Source organism: Pongo abelii, chromosome 4, assembly GCF_028885655.2.
Source record: "Pongo abelii isolate AG06213 chromosome 4, NHGRI_mPonAbe1-v2.0_pri, whole genome shotgun sequence".
NCBI classification, from domain to species: domain Eukaryota; kingdom Metazoa; phylum Chordata; class Mammalia; order Primates; family Hominidae; genus Pongo; species Pongo abelii.
In genome coordinates, this window is record NC_071989.2 from 134,606,906 (window position 1) to 134,628,119 (window position 21,214).

General features: G+C 37.0%; 1 long non-coding RNA gene across 2 annotated transcripts in view; it reads left to right on the forward strand.

The window, feature by feature from the left end:
• The first annotated feature begins 8,109 nt into the window (after positions 1–8,109).
• The window catches only part of LOC129059524 (uncharacterized), a 57,828-nt gene continuing 44,723 nt past the window's right edge, over positions 8,110–21,214 (forward strand). For both annotated transcript variants that reach the window (XR_008525486.2, XR_008525485.2), the window contains exon 1: positions 8,110–8,360. This is a non-coding gene — a long non-coding RNA (uncharacterized LOC129059524). The remainder of the gene's footprint in view (positions 8,361–21,214) is intronic.

Here is a 21,214-nt window from a genome sequence, read left to right on the forward strand (position 1 = left end):
TACTCTGGCTTTATGCACACTGTGTGCAGAATAGGAAGTCTGGAGGGTTCAGCACATACCTGTCTGTAATTAGTGTTGTTAGCCAACGACTATGTCATTCTATCTAGTGTACTGGGTGCTTTGCATATCACTTCCAATCTAAACAACCACCTTTTCAGATTAAGAAACTAAGACAAAGAAATCTTTTAGTATACTTTAAGTTCTGGGAGACATGTGCAGACACATGCAGGTTTGTTACATAGGTATACACATGCCATGGTGATTTCCTGCACCCATCAACTCGTCATCTACATTAGGTATTTCTCCTAATGCCATCCCTCCCGTAGCCCCACAACCCCCAACAGGCCCCATTTTGTGTGATGTTCCCCTCCCTGTGTCCATGTGTTCTCATTGTTCAATTCCCAATTATGAGTGAGAACATGCAGCATTTGGTTTTCTGTTCCCGTGTTAGTTTGCTGAGAATGATGGTCTCCAGCTTCAACCATGTCCCTGCAAAGGACATGAACTCATCCTTTTTTGATGACTGCATAGTATTCCATGATGTATATGTGCCACATTTTCTTAATCCAGTCTATCATTGATGGGCATTTGGGTTGGTTCCAAGTCTTTGCTATTGTGAATACTGCTGCAATAAACATACGTGTGCATGTGTCTATAGAATGATTTATATGCCTTTCGATATATACCCAAGTAGTGGAATTGCTGGATCAAATGGTATTTCTGGTTCTAGATCCTTGAGGAATCACAACACTGTCTTCCACAATGGTTGAACTAATTTACACTCCCGCCAACAGTGTAAAAGCATTCCTATTTCTCCACATCCTCTCCATCTGTTGCTTCCTGACTTTTTAATGATCGCCATTCTAACTGGCTAGAGATAGTATCTCACTGTGGTTTTGATTTGAATTCCTCTAATGACCAGTGATGATGAGTTTTTCATATGCTTCTTGGCCGCATAAATGTCTTCTTTTGACAAGTGTCTGTTCATATCCTTTGCCCACCTTTTGATGGGGTTTTCTTGTAAATTTGTTTAAGTTCTTTGCAGCTTCTGGATGTTAGCCCTTTGTCAGATGGATAGATTGCAAAAATTTTCTCACATTCTGTAGGCTGCCTGTTCACTCTGATGATAGTTTCTTTTGCTGTGCAGAAGCTCTTTAGTTTAGATTCCATTTGTCAATCTTGGCTTTTGTTGCCATTGCTTTTGGTGTTTTAGTCATGAAGTCTGACAAAGAATTGCATATATATGATTGCTCTAGAGCTACATGATGCTGAAGAAAGTCAGCAGGCCCCAAACCTACATTTTTTTTGACTGTGACACTGACCTCTTTTTTTCTGAATCATATTCCCCCCAAAAGGGTCCATCCACAGTGGCCTCCCTAATGCAAGTCACTCAATATTGCTTATTATAACTTCATTTTTAAAAGCCATAAAATGGTATGATGAAAGTATATTATAGCTAATCAAAAATGCCTGGTGTAAAAAACTTAGGTAAAGAAATAAATAACTTCAAAGAATTATGGAAAGGAAAGCAGTGTTCTCCTAAACTGCTCCCCCTTACCACTACAACCAAATACCATATTAAAATTAGAACTATTCTAGTAAAAATTTCATTGACTTTGGATTTTGTTCTCTTAGTTTAACCAGGAATTTACAGGAAAAGGAGGTCTCTGAAAGAGAGCCTAGATATTTTCTAAGAGTGATAAAAGTTTCCCTCTGTTAACACAGTGTACCAACCCTTTGACTCATTTAAGTGATTTATTCATTTAAAAATGCATGTCCCTTGGAAGGCAGAAGATACATTTACTAGATCTATGCAGCAATGTGAAATGTGTGTAAGTTTAGAGATGAGGGTATATGCATGTATACATATAAGGTGATTTTATAAAAGCAAACAATTTGAAATTTTAATAGAAAGTTTTTAATATTAATGTTGATTTTACTCAATATCTGCTCTCAGGAAAGTGTAACTGATCCTTTTTGTAAAATATATATACAGTTTATGTGGTGTTACTTTGAGATGTTATGAAGTTTTTCTCTAAATTATAACAATTTCATTATTTTTTATCATGATTTCTTCCTGGGTGATTTTATTTCAAAGGGTTAATGTTTCATCCATGATATTCTTTTAAGAAAATATGAGTAGACCAGGATGAATTACTTGGCTGCATTCTCAAAACCCAAAAAAAAAAAAAAAAAAAAACAGGTCCTACATAAACCTGCCTCCTCATCAAAACCACACACTGAATAAATTTAGGATTGTATTCACAGATGGCAGTTCATGAAATCACTCAGCACCAAGTGCAGAATGTTCTCAATGGCTTGGAAAATCAGAATGAACAATGCATCACCAAAGATGGTGGTTGTGCTAGTCTAGATTTTTGAATTGTATAGTGTTAAAAACTCTGCAAAATAGGTTTGCAAGAGATGTTTACAGTTTCTTTCATATATTGTATTTACATTTTAAAGTTTCATCAGGAATTTATAAACATCCTATGTTTTTAAACCCCACCCCGACCCCCAGAAACATAGTGCCTCCCTCATAGGATGGAAACCAGAGGTTTCAATTTCACAGCTATGATATTAACCATGAAATAGGGCCTTCTCCAAGGGAGAAACATGGCGGTGGACTTACAACTGATATACCTACCATTTAGGAGTGAACTAAATGCTAGATAAATGGAAACTATTCATGCTGTTGTGGGGTTTAGATCAGCTTGGTCACTTTTTATTACATTTTAAGATAACATTCTTATAATTTGCATTGAGGGTTGATACTATCTATGTGGACATTTGGGAGGCTGTAAAAGACAAAGGGAAACATTCAGATTCAGAGTTGAAAAAATTTTTATGTACACCCTATATAGATCTAATTCTAAGCCCATTGGGTAAAAAGTCACATACCTTATATAGAAAAGTTATAAACATTTTATGAATAAATATGCTTAAAAACTAAGTTAGTTTATACTTTCCTGATTGTTTTCCCTTCTTTTCTAAATGCATTTAGGATGAAATCTCATTTGAACACGGGCTTTGAATAGTGAGGTTAGTCCACACAACAGGGTTAACATTAAGAAGAGTGAATAATAGCCAGGTAATTACAAATAACTAAATTCATATTGTTTTGCTGTTGTTGTTTTTTTAGAGACAGGGTCTCACTCTGTCACCCAGGCTGGACCAGAGAAGAGTAGCACAGTCGTAGCTCACTGCAGCCTCAAATGCCTGGGCTCGGGCGATTCTCCCTCCTCAGCCTCCCAAGGAGCTGGGTTTATAGGTGCACACCACCATGCCCAGTCTAACTTCATATACTTCTAAAAACACCTGCACCTCATCCATGAACTATTATAATCACTTTATATTTGCTATTTCTTTTAATACTGACATAACCCATGAAAAGTAATATTCTTATCCTGATTTTACTATTGAGGAAACTATCTTAATGCAATGAAATGACTCTTCTAACAGCATGGAGCTCTTAAGTGACAGAGCCAGAACTTGGATCCAATTCTCTCTCAATAAAAGCCTTTTCTTTATGCTCTACTGCTTCTCATAAATGTCCTATAATATATCTATATCAAGTCTAGAGCCACTTTTTCATTATAGGATAATTTAAAGTTGAAGAATTTAGTAGAATTTTACCAGATCTCCAATGTTAACTAGTTTAGGGATTAGAATTTAACCATAGACTATAAGGGAAAATTCCAATTTAACTTAAAACCACAAATATCATACAGAAATAAAAATCTATTCATAGCCTGAACTGAAATCTAGGCCTTGCTTTCTAGGAAAAAAATTATAGATTTTCTACATGTTAGCCACGAGTCAACAAAACGTGTCTTATTTTTGAAGTGACTCACGTAGTATTAACCTCAGGTACAGTACAGGTTTTGACTCTAAGAATATGACATGCTGAGGTGAATACGTAAAGAGACACATAGCTCACGGGGGAAAAGCTATCTTTCTTTCAAAGCTGTTTCCAGAACATACCATTCACTCTGCCTGCCCTCAAGGAGCAATTGACTCTACTGGTTATAGCAGGAAAGTTGTACTCTAATGTCATACCTGGAGAACTTTGACAGCAGGCAGCCATAGCATACACTCCCATACCCTTCATCCCCCATCACCTCTCTCTCCTCCTTCAGCTAAGCTATAAAATATGTGGGGACCAGTACAAAATGAAGATGTAGGGTACCATGTTCAAAAGTTAGTAAGAATTTCAAGACAGATAGAACAGAGCATCAATTTCAGTATATTAGTTCATTTTCACATTGCTATAAAGAACTTCCTGAGACTGGGTAATTTATAAAGAAAAGAGGTTTAATTGACTCACAGTTCCGCATGGCTGGGGAGGCCTCAGTTAACTTACCATCATGGGGGAAGGGGAAGCAGGCATGTCTTACATGGTGGCAGGTGAGAGAAAGAACATGTGGAGGAGGAACTGTCCAACACTTATAAAACCATCAGATCTAGTGAGAACATACTCACTATCATGAGAACAGCATAAGGGAAACTGCCCCCGTGATCCAGTCACCCCCCAAGTCACTTTCCTCAGTAGGGGGGGATTATGGGGATTACAATTTGAGGTGAAATTTGGGTGGGCACACAGAGCCAAACCATATCTCAAACCAAGCATGAAGCTTTCTGAGCACAGGGCCCCAAGTGACTGCACAGGTCTCATATCCATAAATGTGGCCTTATTCCCCTAACACTCATTCCTATAGACACATGTGATGCCTGCTGGCCTGGGGTGACCTTTATTCCCTTTCAGTACTGCCTTTGATGTTTCTTTTGTGTTTTTTATCTGGATAATATTGCTGGCAATATGTGCCTCCTAAGAATAGGTTTGGTGTCCTCACTCAGCAACTGTCCCATTTGGCTCAGGATGTTCTGTCCTCAACAGCCAAGGCCAAGAACTCATTCTGACATCACAAAAAATGTGTGACATGTTATCCACAAGTTGGTAATCTAATGTACCTATCTGAACTGAACTCATGGAGATAAAGTGCTGTTTCTTAAGGTTCAATTTCACCTAAAGCATAGATGATTCACAAATATGGAAATTTGCCTTTTGTTTGCTTGTTTTCTCAAAACCAAACACATTTATAACAAAAGATACCAGTACAATATGGCTATTAATTCTCTTCCCCTCATAAGTTCAAAAAAATGCCACAGAATGTACTTCATCTGCTTAGCCCTCTTTTTGTGTTTCAAAGGCTCCCCACCAGTAGAACCACATGATCATTTGCACCATCTGTGCATGGGAGAGAAACACATTATTATCCAAGCCAATACTGAGGGTATTCTATCAAGAAAGGAACCCACTCATCAGAGAAAGTTTATGCAGAAAAGCTCCTGCCAGAAAACTCACTGTTTCCTCCTCTCTCTCTCCCTCATTTGAAATTCATGAAGATGAAGTACAGCTTTTGTTTCCCATCAGTGAGATGAGCCTTAATACACTCTTGCCAAAAGCAAGCTAACACAGAGTAATTGTTTTTCATCTAAATTGCATGTCCAACCTGCTTAGTCTTCAAAGAACATAGATGCTACAGCTTTGATACTCAACTGCAGAATGACAAAAGAGAGGGCACAAGGCACATGGGCACGATGAGAATTTTTTAATCACCCCCTATCTGTCAGCAAGCTCTGGAACTCTGGGGCAAGAGGAGAAGAGAGCAGATTATTCGCAAGGTGGATAAGGTTCCACATTTCATTCAAGACTAACTTCTTTTTTTAAGGGAGAAAAAAGTGATTTAGAGGGAATTAAGATTCCCCAAGGTGTTTTTAATCTCTTTTCACTCTAGGGCCAGGTGCCTCATGTAGCACTTAAAAGGGTTTCAAAAATGAAAGCAAATGCCTAGAACACAGAAAAAGAGATATCCATCTACACAAAGCATCTGCCTTTGTTTAAGAAAAAAGTAGTTTCAGCTTTATGAACTTCACATCCAGACATTTTATAATTTTGATGTTATAGTTCTTAACAGATTTTTTCTCCATGAACACTACATCTAATACATAGAGACAAAAAATCATTAATATTTAATATTTTTTAATATATCAAGTCTCCTTTACGTCAATAAGTTCATTTAATTGCACATAACTGCAGAGTGTTTGTGAGGAGGTCTATGTGATGTGAATAAAAACTGCCCAAAGAAATGGAATGAACAAATCTGCCCCCACCACCATCTTTTGCAGGTAGAGATACTACCTAAAAGCTGTGTGGTTCTCGTCATTGATCCCTGGGCCTCATTTTGTAACCAGGTGCTGAGACAAAAGATTTGACTCTGTTTATTGTGTTTGTTCCAGTTAATTTAATTCTTTTTGCCTGGTTTAAACTTTTATTTTCTAATTACATTCGTAAGCTCTACAGGGACTGGAGTGCTACAATACTTCTGCTTGCACTTAGAAAACGTGGACATAAACTAAATTACTTCCACAGCTGTCAGTAAATTGTGCTACTGTCCTGTATCATCTAAACATTAGAAATTTTTGACCCCAGGCCACCCAGTGATAGAAAGTATCTCCCAGCATGCTACCAAATAAGAGGAGACAAGCAAGTCCATCAGGCTGTGAATGTCAGAACAGAGGAAAGTGCTCCAGTTGGAAATGGGGATATTAGTGTCAGTTCCACCACTAAAGGAGCTGTACAGCTGAGGCCAAGTCATCTAAACCCTCAGGGCCTCAGTGTTACCTGTAAATTGAGAGTCTTGAACCATCTCCGAGATTATTCTTCCAGTGCTAAAACGTCTATAATTTCAATCTCTGTGCTTTCCTTTTTTAATAATCAATTTCGGTTTTGGAACAGAAAACTTTTTCTAAAGTGAAAGTTTTGACCAAAAAACCAACTTAGTTAACTTTAGCTTTTACAATGAAGACTATACCCTACCATCATTAAGATATTATTAAACCCTGGAAGCACTGACATTATGTAATGACTTTGAACATAAAATGGCAATTTACAATGGTCGTACTGTACATCTGTTTGTCTAGATACAGATTGAAAAGAGGGATCTTGGATATAGATGTTTACCTGAGACCTATTACCTGGCCTGTTGTAACACATTTAGAAATGCTGTAAGAAATCTTTGTGAAACTACCCCCATGACTTTGAAGCTTGATACTACACCATCAAGATCCAAGTATTTCTCAAATACCCCAACTCAGCTTATGTATTCATCAGGAAGTTGAGACTCTTGGTTATATTTAAATAAAAAAAAATAAAAAAAAAAAAAAAAAAGGCCGGGCGCGGTGGCTCATGCCTGTAATCCCAGCACTCTGGGAGGCGGAGGCAGGCGGATCACAAGGTCAAGAAATCGAGACCATCCTGGCTAACAAGGTGAAACCCGTCTCTAAAAATACAAAAAAATTAGCCAGGCGCAACGGCGGACACGTCTAATCCCAGCTACTCGGGAGGCTGAGGCAGGAGAATGGCGTGAACCCGGGAGGCGGAGCTTGCAGCGAGCCGAGATCACACCACTGCACTCCCGCCTGGGCAACAGAGTGAGACTCCATCTCAAAAAAAAAAAAAAAAAAGTTTAAGCAAATAAGGGTATTTACTCACTTACATAATCTCAATTTTCAGGGGTATCACTAGCTTTTGGCATGTCTAAATCCAGACACTTCACATTGCCAGGGCTTGGTCTTTGACTCTTGACTGTTTCCTCAAATGATTGCTGCATTCTTAGGCACACTTTTTGTACACAGTGGCAAAGACAGCCCCCGGCACCTCTAGGCTTAACTGCAAGGTAGGCAGGAAAAGAACATACACCAACTACAGATTAATTGATCTCAGTAAACCAGAGTAAGTGAAGCCAGTTGGTATTATCAAGAGATTAGAGAGCTAAGCTGAAAGTTTACCAAGTAGGCAATATTCTCATGGAAGCTCATAGGGATGGAGTCTCCATTCAGTGTCTAGTAAAATAAACTATTTCATTTTTAATACCAACCTCCTTTAAGCCCAATACAATATTTTTAATGAATATGGTCACAAAATTCCTTTACTTTGCCTCAATTTGCAGAAAAATAAATGATACATACTACAGTATCAATGAAAAGAGAATCTTTAGAAGTCCAGGATTCTAGTTCTGACTCTAGCAGTTTGAAAAGTCATTTAAACTCTGTTTCATCACCAGTAAGATGAAAGTGCTGAGTAAAGTAACCTAAGGCTTGTTTCAGATCTTGAAATGTGAATCCATGTAGCGCCGACCTGGCTATTTTAATGTTCCAGGTTTGGGTTTTTGCTTTCTTGATACCATTTGTTCCTCAAAAAAGGAAACCTAATCACTCAGAACTCTGAGAAACACTGATCACTAAATAGGTCAAAAACATCCTGCAAGAGATGAAAGCATTCAGAAGTTTTGCAGAAGGTAAGTAGATAAGCCAATAGCCCATTATCTTGAACACTTTGGTTTTCACAGGAAAACAAGCAAGCAGTCAACCCCAGCTTCAATACAAGCTGAGTGCCCATGTATTGATCTTCTGTCTGACTGGGTCACGGGAGTCCTAGTGTATATTAAGTAGAAAAAGGACTGAAAATTACATTAATTCAAATGGCTAAATCAATATTTAACAATGCAGTTAGTGGTAGTTGACCTTAAATGCACCTTTAATAAAACAAAGGTGATTCAGGCCAGCCTCCAGCATATGCCATTCAGAAATATGAATTAATGCAGAACAGATACGTTAAAGACCTCTACTAACGCAGATGCCTTTGCAGTTTGGTCCGACTGCAAGGAGAAGTGCAAAGCCACTCTCTTAGCACAGGCAATTCGAGTTTTATTCATGTGATGTTGTGTCTTCATTTATCACATTCTCCCTGTCTCAAGAATCAGACAGCCTTGATCTCAGCACATTTAAAAGCAGAAAAAGGATTTCAACAACTATTTCCCCAGCAAATTATTAGTAAATCTTTAGTGATAGCTTTGTAACCTTGAGCACTTTCTTCATAAGTAAACATGGATGTTACCAGTTGTTACTCTAGAAGCCCTATCTTACTATATGATTTGCATATATTTGCATATAAACATATCAGTTAGTACTCCACTTGCATTAAAGATTATTGAACTAAGCTTGCTTATATTAAAGAGAATGCAAAAAAGAATAAAATAAGGAATAAACAGAGGCAATCTCGTTAAGATGTCAGAATCATCTCAGATGCTATTAGCTGTTATATCTGGCTCACAGATGTAAGACTTTTTAAAATTGCCTTGCTGTCCATAAAATACCTTAAGCTGTACTGCACTTTAGTTATCACTGCCAAGGACTTGGTGATAACTGTAAGGAAAAGGTCAATCTAAGAATCTATTTCAATACACCTAAGGCAGCGGTAGACTCTGTGGAATTCCCAAAGGAGCCCAGGAGAGTTTACCTGATTTTGTGACCTAAGATGCTAGTGCCAAAGGCACCATTTCCATTGCATCCTGGTTTGGCTGCAAGGACAAATGCATGATAATTAGAAATCTCTCCTGAGACACTTCCCTTTGATTTGTTGTTTGGTGATGGCTACAGTTTCTCTGCAGCCTTACTTCTCTCAGGTCTGTCTGCTGGTTACCATGGCAATGTGGTTCAATGCATCCTATGAGCATTCTGTAGTATCCAAGCTGCTGGCAGTAGAACTTGAGAACTGGGCAGAAAGTTTCCAGGCTGAATGTAAACGCTATTGCTTGAAAATATGATCATACACTTGAATGGGAAAAGGGACATTCCCCAGAACAAGATCACAGTTTCTTTGTCATCAAGGATATGGAGTAAACACTTGATCTGCCTTAGGGCCAGTCACAAGAGTTCTGGGCAGGGAAAGGGCTGGCAATATATGTTAGGCTCTCCCACTAATGCTGGAACTCGAACAGAAGTTGTGTATGGCACAAAGATAGCCAAGCAACAGCTTGGCTCCTAGAAAGTCCCTCTGCCTGGGGCATTCCACATACAAACCACTAGGCATGCCCTACTTTTCACAGTCTCTTCACAGGGTCAAAATACTCTCTGAATTTAAGAATAATTGTAGACTAGTCATGAGAGAGGATGTTTAGAGTGCGAGAATGAATTCTCACCTCCAGCATGGGTTTCAGGAAAGCAAAAAGAAGTAATATTTATTTTATACTCCTCCTGGAGTTAGGCAAAGGAAGCAGAAAGTTGATCTTTCGTCTTAATGATCATGTCTCCTAGGGCCATCATCCTTTACTTGTCAATCTAAATCCAACATCCCCACAAAACTATGGAGTCCAGGTTATTTCCAAGTTTGAGAAATATATTATGTCATTTTTAGGATGAATATATCATATGCCACACATACAAATATGTGTATTATAGTGAATTAAAGATTAATAATTGTTTACCCATATGTTTATCATATTATTTAAGAGCCAGAATATTATAAATATCTTTGAAGCCCTAGAACCTACTGGTTTAATTCCCCTCCCCTGCCACCTAGAGGTGACTTTTACACTGAACTTGTGTTTATTGTTGCTTATCTTCAAAGTTTTATCGCAGATGTATGTGTTTCTAAACAACAAACCTCTAGCTACACAGATCAAAAAATAAATAAAAAGAAGAAAACACAGATTACCAATACAGAGGATGTCAGGGGATATCACCAGAGACTCCACAGACATCGATAGTGCATTAAGGAAACACTATGAACAACTCTAAGCCCATAAATTTGACAACTTAGGTGAAATGGTCCAATTCCTTGAAATACACAAACTACAAAAACTCTCTAAAGTAGTAATAATCTAAATTATCTTTTATCTATGAACAAATTGCATTATTTATTTGAAACTTTCAAATAAAGAAAACTTTAGATCCAAATGGTTTCACTAGCAAAATCTACCACACATGTAAGGAAGAAATGATAGCAACCCTACACAATCTCTACCAGAAAATAGAAGGGACCATTTTCCAACTCATTGTGGAGCCAGCATTACCCTGATATCGAACCCAAAGATATTACAATAAAACTACAGACACATATACCTCATGAATATAGATTTTAAAAGTCCTCAACAAAATATTAGTAAATCTAATCCAGCAATTGAGGTTTACTCTAGGGATGCAAGGCTGAATCAACATTTGAAAAAGATGACCACAAATGTTGGCAAGGTTGTCCGGACAACTGGAAACTCATACATTGCTGGTCAGAATGCAAAATGGTGCAGGAGTACTGGAAAATAATTCGGTAGTTTCTTATAAAGTGAACCCATATAATCCAGGATTCTCACTCCTAGATAGGCACCCAGAGAAATGAAACCCTACGTTGACACAAAAAAACTTATGTAACTGTTTATAGAAAAACTGGAAATAAGCCAATGTCTTTCAACACAAGAATGAATAAACAAACTGTGGTACATCCTAAGGAACAACATTCAGTAACATAGACAAATCTCACATGCATTGTGCTAACAGGGTTTCTAAACCTCAGCGCTATTAGACTTCAGGCCAGATAAATATGTATTGTGGGGAGCTGCCTTGAGCGTTGTAAGGTATATTTGCAGGCATCACTGGCCTCTACCCACTGGACGCCAGTTTCATCTCCCTCACTATGCCAATTTAATCAACCAAGGATGTTTCTAGATACGGCCAAATGTTTCCTAGGGAGAAAAATCAGCACTGTTTAAGAACCACCATGCTAAGTGATGGAAAGAAGCCTGGCTAAAAAAATACATACTGTATAATTCTATTTGTACATTCTGGAAAATGCAAAATTCTAGGAAAGGGTTGGGAATAGGATGAGGATTTGGGTAAAAGGAGGCAGTACAAAGGAATTTGGGGGAAATAGAACAGTTATGTATCCTGACTGCAATGGCTGTTACACAACCTAGGCATTTGTCTGAACTGTATGCCAAAAAGAAAGCCTTAATTTTACTATAAGTAAATTTTTAGATGTTTTAATGCAAAAAAAATTATAACTACAATACCTATATGCTTATCCAGTTTAAGAAATAAAATACTAAGAATATCTTTGGTCAGCCAGGCGCGGTGGCTCATGCCTATAATCCCAGCACTTTGGGAGGCAAAGGCAGGTGAATCACAAGGTCAAGAGATCGAGACCATACTGGCTAACATGGTGAAACCCCATCTCTACTGAAAATACAAAAAAATTAGCCGGGCGTGGTGGTGGGCACCTGTAGTCCCAGCTACTCAGGAGGCTGAGACAGGAGAATGACGTGAACCCAGGAGGCAGACTTTGCAGTGAGCCAAGATGGCACCACTGCACTCCAGCCTGGGCAACAGAGCAAGACTCCATCTCAAAAAAAAAAAGAATATCTTTGATCTTATCCCACTCCCCTGCCACCCATGGAGGTGAAGCTTTACAGTGAGCTTTTATGTTTATTGTCCCTTGCTTTTCATTAATGCCTTACCACATATGTATTATGCCTAAACAATATATTGCTTCTTTATAAGCTTTAAATAGAAAATGCTATATTGGAAAAAAAGTTTTGTGTACTATTGAAATTAAGTTGTTATTAATCCAAACTAGATTGTTTTAAGTTAAGATCATAATTTTAATCCCCAGAAAAACCACTAAGAAAATAACTTCAAAACTATAGCAAAGGAAACAGCAAGGGAATTTAAATGGCACACTAGAAAATATTTCTTTAATACAAAAGTTATTAGTAGAGGACAGGTAATAGGGAACAAAAGGCAAAGACATGCAGACAAATAGGAAAATGGTAGCTATAAATCATTCCTTATTAGTAATTACACTAAATCACTAAATATAAATGTATTAAGCACATAAATTAACAGGCTAGAAATTGGAATGGAATTATTACAAGATTCATCTTTTGCTACCTACAAGAAATATACTTGAGATTCAAAAACTTGAGTAACTTGAAAGTAGAAGAATAGGAAAAAATACACCATGCAAACATTAACCAAAATAGAGCTGGAGTTGATATACTAATATTAGACAAAATACACTTTGAGACAAAATTTTTAAGAGATAAGTAAGGATTTTTATAATAAAAGGGTCAAGGCATCAAAAAGAGATAACAATTCTAAATGTATGTGTACCTAACAATAGAGGCCCAAAATACATAAAGCAAAACCTGACAGAATTGAAGAGAGAAATCAATAATTTGACAATAATAGTTGGAGACTTCAAGCGCTCCTTTCAACAATGGATGGAACTAGGCAGAAGTTCAACAAGAAGAAAAGCACTGAACAACACCATAAAACAACTAAACCTAATACACATCTGTAAAACATTCCACCAAAACAGCTGAATACATTCTTCTCTAGTGCACAGGGAACATTCTCTAGGATAAACCATATTTAAGTCAGAAAACAAACCTCAGTAAATTTCCAAGGATTGAAATCATACAAAATATACTCTCCAACCACGATGAAATAAAAATTAGAATTCAGTAACAGAAGGAAATTTGAGAAACTCACAAATAAGTGGAAATTAACACACTTATAACCAATAAGTTAAAAGACCACGAGAAGTTAAAAAATACTTTGAGAGGAATAAAAACAAAAATAGTATCAAGATGTATAGCATACAGCTAACACATTAAAGGCAAATTTATAGCTGTAAATGCCTATGTTAAATAAGAAAAAAGATTGCAAATCTATAATTTTGTTATGCACCTTAAGAAACTAGAAAGAGGAGAACAAACTAAAACCAGAATAAGCAAATAGAAGGAAAGATCAGAGCAGAAAGAAATGAAGTAGAGAAAAATAAAGGCAGAAACATCAACACTTCATAAACTCTTCCAAAAATTAGTAAAGAAGGAATACTTCCCAACTTGTTCTATGAAGCTAGTGATAATTTGATACCAAAACCAGACAAAGGTATCACAAGGATACTATAGAACGATATTGTTCATACAGACACAAAAATGTTTAACACAGTATCAGCATACAGAATCCAGCAGCATATAAGAAAGATTATACAGCATGACCAAGTGGGATTTATCCCAAGAATGCCAGGTAGGTATAACATATGAAAATCAATAAATGTAAAATAATATTTACAAAAAAAGATTACATAATTATCTCAATAGAGGCAAAAAGTGATTTAATACAATCCAAAACCCTTTCATAATAAAAGTGCTCAAGAAATTTGACAAGATATAAAAGACATCCATATTGGAAAGAAGTAGATCTTATTCACAAGTGACATGATATTGTATATAGAAAATTCTAAGATATGCATTCAAAAAAATATTAGAATAAACAAGTTCACAAAATTGCAGGATACAAGATTAATGTGCAAAATTATATTTCTAAACACTATAAATAAACAATTCAAAAACAGAATTAAGAAAACTCCATTTATAAAAGCATCAAAAAGAATTAAATACTTTGGAATAAATTTAGCAAAAAAAAAGTGAAAGTCTTGTACATGGAAAACAACAAAACTAAAAAAATTAAACACCTAAATAAATTGAGACATCTCATGTTCATGGATCAGAAGTTATTACTGCTAAGATATCAATATTCCCCAAACTGATATGCAGAATAAATGCAATACCTATCAAAATCCTGGGTGTCTTTTGGGAAGAAATTGGAAAGTTGATTCTTTTTTAATTATTATTATTTAAGTTTTAGGGTACATGTGCACAACATGCAGGTTTGTTACATATGTATACATGTGCCATGTGTAAAGTTGATTCTAAAATTAATAAGGAAATGGAAAGGACTCAGAATAGCCAAAACAACCTTAAAAAAGAAGATAAGACTCACACTTTCAGATTCCAAAGCTACAGTACAGTATAGTACAGTACAACAAAGCTACTGTAATCAAGACAGTTTGGTATTGGCATAAGGATAGACATAGAGATAGAATATAATGAGAGTTCAGTTATATACCCTTACCCTTATAGTCAATTGATTTTTAACAAGAGAACCAAAGTAATTCAATGGGGGAAATAATAGTCAGAACCATAAAGAGATATCACTTCATACTCCCAAACATAGCTGTAATCAAAAGACAAACAATAACAAGTTTTGGCAAGCATGTGGACAAATTGGAGCCCTCCCTCATTCATTACTAGTGAGACTCCAAAATGGTACAGCCACTCTGGAAAGCAGTTTGGCAGTTCCTTAAAACGTTAAACATAGAGTAAACATGACCCAGCAATTCTCCTAAGAGAAGTGAAAACATATGTCCACATAACTTGTACATAAGTGTTCGTTGTAGTATAATTCGTAACTGCCAAAAAAGTGGAAATAACCCAAATGTCCACCAACTGATGAATATGTAGACGAAATGTGGTATATACAATGGAACATCATTAGGCCATAAAAGGAATGAAGTACTGATACATGCTACAGCATAGATGAACCTTGAAAGCATGCTGAGCGAAAGAAGTCAGATACAAGAGGCAACATAGAAAGGAGGTCAGTTGTTTCCTGGAGCTAGGGGAAGGAGGGAATGGGGAGTTATTGGGTTTGTTTTGGGGGGATGAAATATTCTAAAACTAGATAGTGATGACTACACAATTCTGTAAGTATACCAAGAATTATTGAATTGTAATTTCAAAATTTAAAGAGTGAATTTTATAGTATGTGAATTATATCTCAATAAAGTTGTTATTTTAAAAAAGAATAGACTCATTATGCTTCATTATGCTTACTCTTAAGTAATAGAAAGGAATTAATCAGGTCAACTCTAAAAGGATAGTGGTAGTAATTCATCTTAGAGCACATTAGGAATGTAGAGAATGGAAGAGCTCAGGTACTCTAATTCATTTTTAACCCTTAAATATACATACACCTCAAAAACTACAAGAACCTCATTTCCTTTTAATAGCTTAGAAATAGTTATTCTCCACTGATTTCCTATTTCTCTAATAGCAGAAAATGTCCATCTTCAAAAAGAAAAATGTCCCTTCTTTAATGGTCTTTAAACACAAGATAGTTTATCAATAATTTGCAGAGTGTTTCAAGCTAAAATGCTTAGAGACGAGTTGTGACTAGCTTACTTTTATAGTCATGCCCAATCAACAGCCTATATCTTAACCGTTCTTGAAGTTTAGAAAGAATTAGACCAGAATATAAATTTCTGAATCAAAAAGCCTTTTGTGTTACATAATGAATATATATTCCTTATGCACCAGAAATTACAAACTCAAATTTCTACAAGGTCTAAGCAGGCTACCAATCTTGGCAAAGAGGGCCTAATAGAGTCTGTAACAGCCAGTACTCAGTTACAGGAGATGGATGCCATGCAAGAGTGTGGATCCAGTGTTATCAAATCTACCTAATTTTCAAGACAAGCTACCAATCCAGGTATTTATGTTAAAAAAATCTCATTTAAAAAATAAGAAATTCAGAATATTTTTAAATATAAAAGCCAACAAAAAGATACCTCTATGCCAGTTTAGAGAAAAAAAGAGTAAAAAGAAATGAACAAAACCTCCAAGAAATATGGGACTATGTGAAAAGACCAAACCTACATCTGATTGGTGTACCTGAAAGTGACGAGGAGAATGGAACCAAGTTGGAAAACAATCTGCAGGATGTTATCCAGGAGAACTTCCCCAACCTAGCAAGGCAGGCCAACATTCAAATTCAGGAAATGCAGAAAACACCACAAAGATACTCCTCAAGAAGAGCAACCCCAAGACAAATAATTGTAAGATTCCCCAAGGTTGACATGAAGCAAAAACTGTTAAGGGCAGCCAGAGAGAAAAAGTCAGGTTACCCACAAAGGGAAGCCCATGAGACTAACAGCAGATCTCTCGGCAGAAACCCTACAAGCCAGAAGAGAGTGGGGGCCAATATTCAACATTCTTAAAGAAAAGAATTTTCAAACCAGAATTTCATATCCAGCCAAACTAAGCTTCATAAGTGAAGAAGAAATAAAATTCTTTACAGACAAGCAAATGCTGAGAGATTTTGTCACCACCAGGCCTGCCTTACAAGAGCTCCTGAAGGAAGCACGAAACATGGAAAGGAAGAACCGGTACAAGCCACTGCAAAAACATGCCAAATTGTAAATACCATCAATGCTAGGAAGAAACTTCATCAACTAACGGGCAAAATAACCAGCTAACATCATAATGACGGGATCAAATTAACACATAACAATATTAACCTTAAATGTAAATGGGCTAAATGCTCCAATTAAAAGACACAGACTGGCAAATTGGATAAAGAGTCAAGACCCATCAGTGTGCTGTACTCAGGAGAAACATCTCACATGCAGAGAAACACATAAGCTCAAAATAAAGGCATGGAGGAAGATCTACCAAGCAAATGGAAAGCCAAAAAAAAGCAGGGGTTGCAATCCTAGTCTCCGATAAAACAGACTTTAAACCAACAAAGATCAAAAGAGACAAAGAAGGCCATTACATAATGGTAAAGGGATCAATTCAACAAGAAGAGCTAACTATCCTAAATATATATGCACCCACTATAGGAGCACCCAGATTCATAAAGCAAGTCCTTAGAGACCTACAAAGAGACTTAGACTCCCACACAATAATGGCAGACTTTAACACCCCGCTGTCAATATTAGACAGTTCGAGACAGAAAGTTAACAAAGATATCCAGGAATTGAACTCAGCTCTGCACCAAGCAGACTTAATAGACATCTACAGAACTCTCCAACCCAAATCAACAGAATATAGATTCCTTTCTGTCACTTATTCCAAAATTTACCACATAGTTGGAAGTAAAGCACTCCTCAGCAGATGTAAAAGAACAGAAATTGCAACAAACTGTCTCTCAGACCACAGTGCAATCAAGTTAGAACTCAGGATTAAGAAACTCACTCAAAATCGTACAACTACATGGAAACTGAACAACCTGCTCCTGAATGACTACTGGGTGTATAACGAAATGAAGGCAGAAATGGAGATGTTCTTTGAAACCAATGAGAACAAAGACACAACATACCAGAATCTCTGGGACACATTTAAAGTAGTGGGTAGAGGGAAATGTATAGCACTAAATGCCCACAAAAGAAAGCAGGAAAGATCTAAAATTGACACCCTAACATCACGATTAAAAGAACTAGAGAAGCAAGAGCAAACAAATTCAAAAGCTAGCAGAAGGCAAGAAATAACTAAGATCAGAGTGGAACTGAAGGAGATAGATACACAAAAAACCCTTCAAAAAAAAAAAAATCAATGAATCCAGGAGGTGGTTTTTTGAAAAGATCAACAAAATTGATAGAGCACTAGCAAGACTAATGAAGAAGAGAGAAGAATCAAATAGACGCAATAAAAACTGATGAAGGGGATATCACCACCGATCCCACAGAAAGACAAACTACCATCAGAGAATACTATAAACACCCCTACGCAAATTAAGTGGAAAATCTAGAAGAAATGGATAAATTCCTGGACATATACACCCTCCCAAGACTAAGCCAGGAAGAAGTTGATTCTAAGAATAGACCAATAACAGGCTCTGAAATTGAGGCAGTAATTAATAGCCTACCAACCAAAAAAAGTCCAGGACCAGACGGATTCACAGCCGAATTCTACCAGAGGTATCAAGAGGAGCTGGTACCATTCCTTCTGAAACAATTCCAACCAACAGAAAAAGAGGGAATCCTTCCTAACTCATTTTATGAGGCCGGCATCATCCTGATACCAAAGCCTGGCAGAGACACAACAAAAAAAGAGAATTTTAGACCAATATCCCTGATGAACTTTGATGCAAAAATCCTCAATAGAATACTGGCAAACTGAATCCAGCAGCACATCAAAAAGCTTATCCACCATGATCAAGTGGGCTTCATCCCTGGGATGCAAGGCTGGTTCAACATACGCAAATCAATAAACATAATCCATCACATAAACAGAACCAATGACAAAAACCACATGATTATCTCAATAGATGCAGAAAAGGCCTTCAACAAAATTCAACAGCCCTTCATGCTAAAAACTCTCAATAAACTAGATACTGATGAAACATATCTCAAAATAATAAGAGCTATTCATGACAAACCCACAGCCAATATCATACTGAATGGGCAAAAACTGGAAGCATTCCCTTTGAAAACCATCACAAGATAGGGATGCCCTCTCTCACCACTCCTATTCAACATAGTGTTGGAAGTTCTGGCCAGGGCAATCAGGCAAGAGAAAGAAATAAAGGGTATTCAATTAGGAAGAGGTAGTCAAATTGTCCCTGTTTGCAGATGACATGATTGTGCATTTAGAAAACCCCATCATCTCAGCCCAAAATCTCCTTAAGCTGATAAGCAACTTCAGCAGTCCCAGGATACAAAATCGATGTACAAAAATCACAAGCATTCCTATATACCAATAACAGAAAGAGAGCCAAATCATGGGTGAACTCCCATTCACAATTGCTTCAAAGAGAATAAAATACCTAGGAATCCAAATTACAAGGGATGTGAAGGACCTCTTCAAGGAGAACTACAAATCACTGCTCAACGAAATAGAGGAAGACACAAACAGAAGAACATTCCATGCTCATGGATAGGAAGAATCAATATTGTAAAAATGGCCATACTGCCCAAGGTAATTTACAGATTCAATGCCATCCCCATCAAGCTACCAATGACTTTCATCATAGAATTGGAAAAAACTATTTTAAAGCTCATATGGAACCAAAAAAGAGCCCGCATTGCCAAGAGAATCCTAAGCAAAAAGAACAAAGCTGGAGGCATCATGCTACCTGACTTCAAACTATACTGCAAGGCTACAGTAACCAAAACAGTTGGTATTGGCACCAAAACAGAGATATAGACCAATGGAACAGAACAGAGGCCTCAGAAATAACACCACACATCTAAAACCATCTGATCTTTGACAAACCTGACAAAAATAAGAAATGGGGAAAGGATTCCCTATTTAATAAATGGTGCTGGGAAAACTGGCTAGCCATATGTAGAAAGCTGAAACTGGATCCCTTCCTTACACCTTATATAAAAATGAATTCAAGATGGATTAAAGACTTAAATGTTAGACATAAAATCATAAAAACCCTAGAAGAAAACCTAGGCGATGCCATTCAGGACATAGGCATGGGCAAGGACTTCATGACTAAAACACCAAAAGCAATGGCAACAAAAGCCAAAATTGACAAATAGGATCTAATTAAACTAAAGAGATTCTGCATAGCAAAAGAAACCACCATCAGAGTGAACAGGCAACCTACAAAATGGGAGAAAATTTTTGCAATCTACCTATCTGACAAAGGGATAATATCCAGAATCTACAAGGACTCAAACAAATTTACAAGAAAAAAAAAAAACATCAAAAAGTGGGCAAAGGATATAAACACTTTTCAAAAGAAGACATTTATGCAGCCAACAGACACAGGAAAAAATGCTCATCATCAATGGTCAGAGAAATGCAAATTAAAGCAACAGTGAGATATCAGCTCACACCAGTTAGAATGGCAATCATTAAAATGTCAGGAAACAACAGGTGCTGGAGAGGATGTGGAGAAATAGGAACACTTTTACACTGTTGGTGGGACTGTAAACTAGTTCAACCATTGTGGAAGACAGTGTGGTGATTCCTCAAGGATCTAGAACTAGAAATACCATTTGACCCAGCCATCCCATTACTGGATATATACCCAAAGGATTATAAATCATGCTGCTATAAAGACACATGCACACGTATGTTTATTGTGGCATTATTCACAATAGCAAAGACTTGGAACCAACCCAAATGTCCAACAATGATAGACTGGATTAAGAAAATGTGGCACATATACACCATGAAATACTATGCAGCCATAAAAAATGATGAATTCATGTCCTTTGTAGGGACATGGATGAAGCTGGAAACCATCATTCTCAGCAAACTATCGCAAGGACAAAAAACCAAACACCGCATGTTCTCACTCATAGGTGGGAATTGAACAATGAGAACACATGGACACAGGAAGGGGAACATCACACACCGGGGACTGTTGTGGGGTGGGCGGAGGGGGGAGGGATAGTATTAGGAGATATACCTAATGCTAAATGATGAGTTAATGAGTGCAGCACACCAACATGGCACATGTATACATCTGTAACAAACCTGCACGTTGTGCACATGTACCCTAAAACTTAAAGTATAGTAATAATAATAAATAAATAAATAAATAAATAAGGCTACAAAATGGGTATGGCTGTGTTCCAATAAAACTATTTACAGAAACAGGTGATGGGCGAGATTTGGCCCATAGACCAAAGTTTGCCAACACTTAACGTAGAAACTCACAAGTGAATGTTACTGTCACCCCCAACAATGAGAACAGGCTGAATAAGTACAAATAATATTGTTCAAGCCTATTA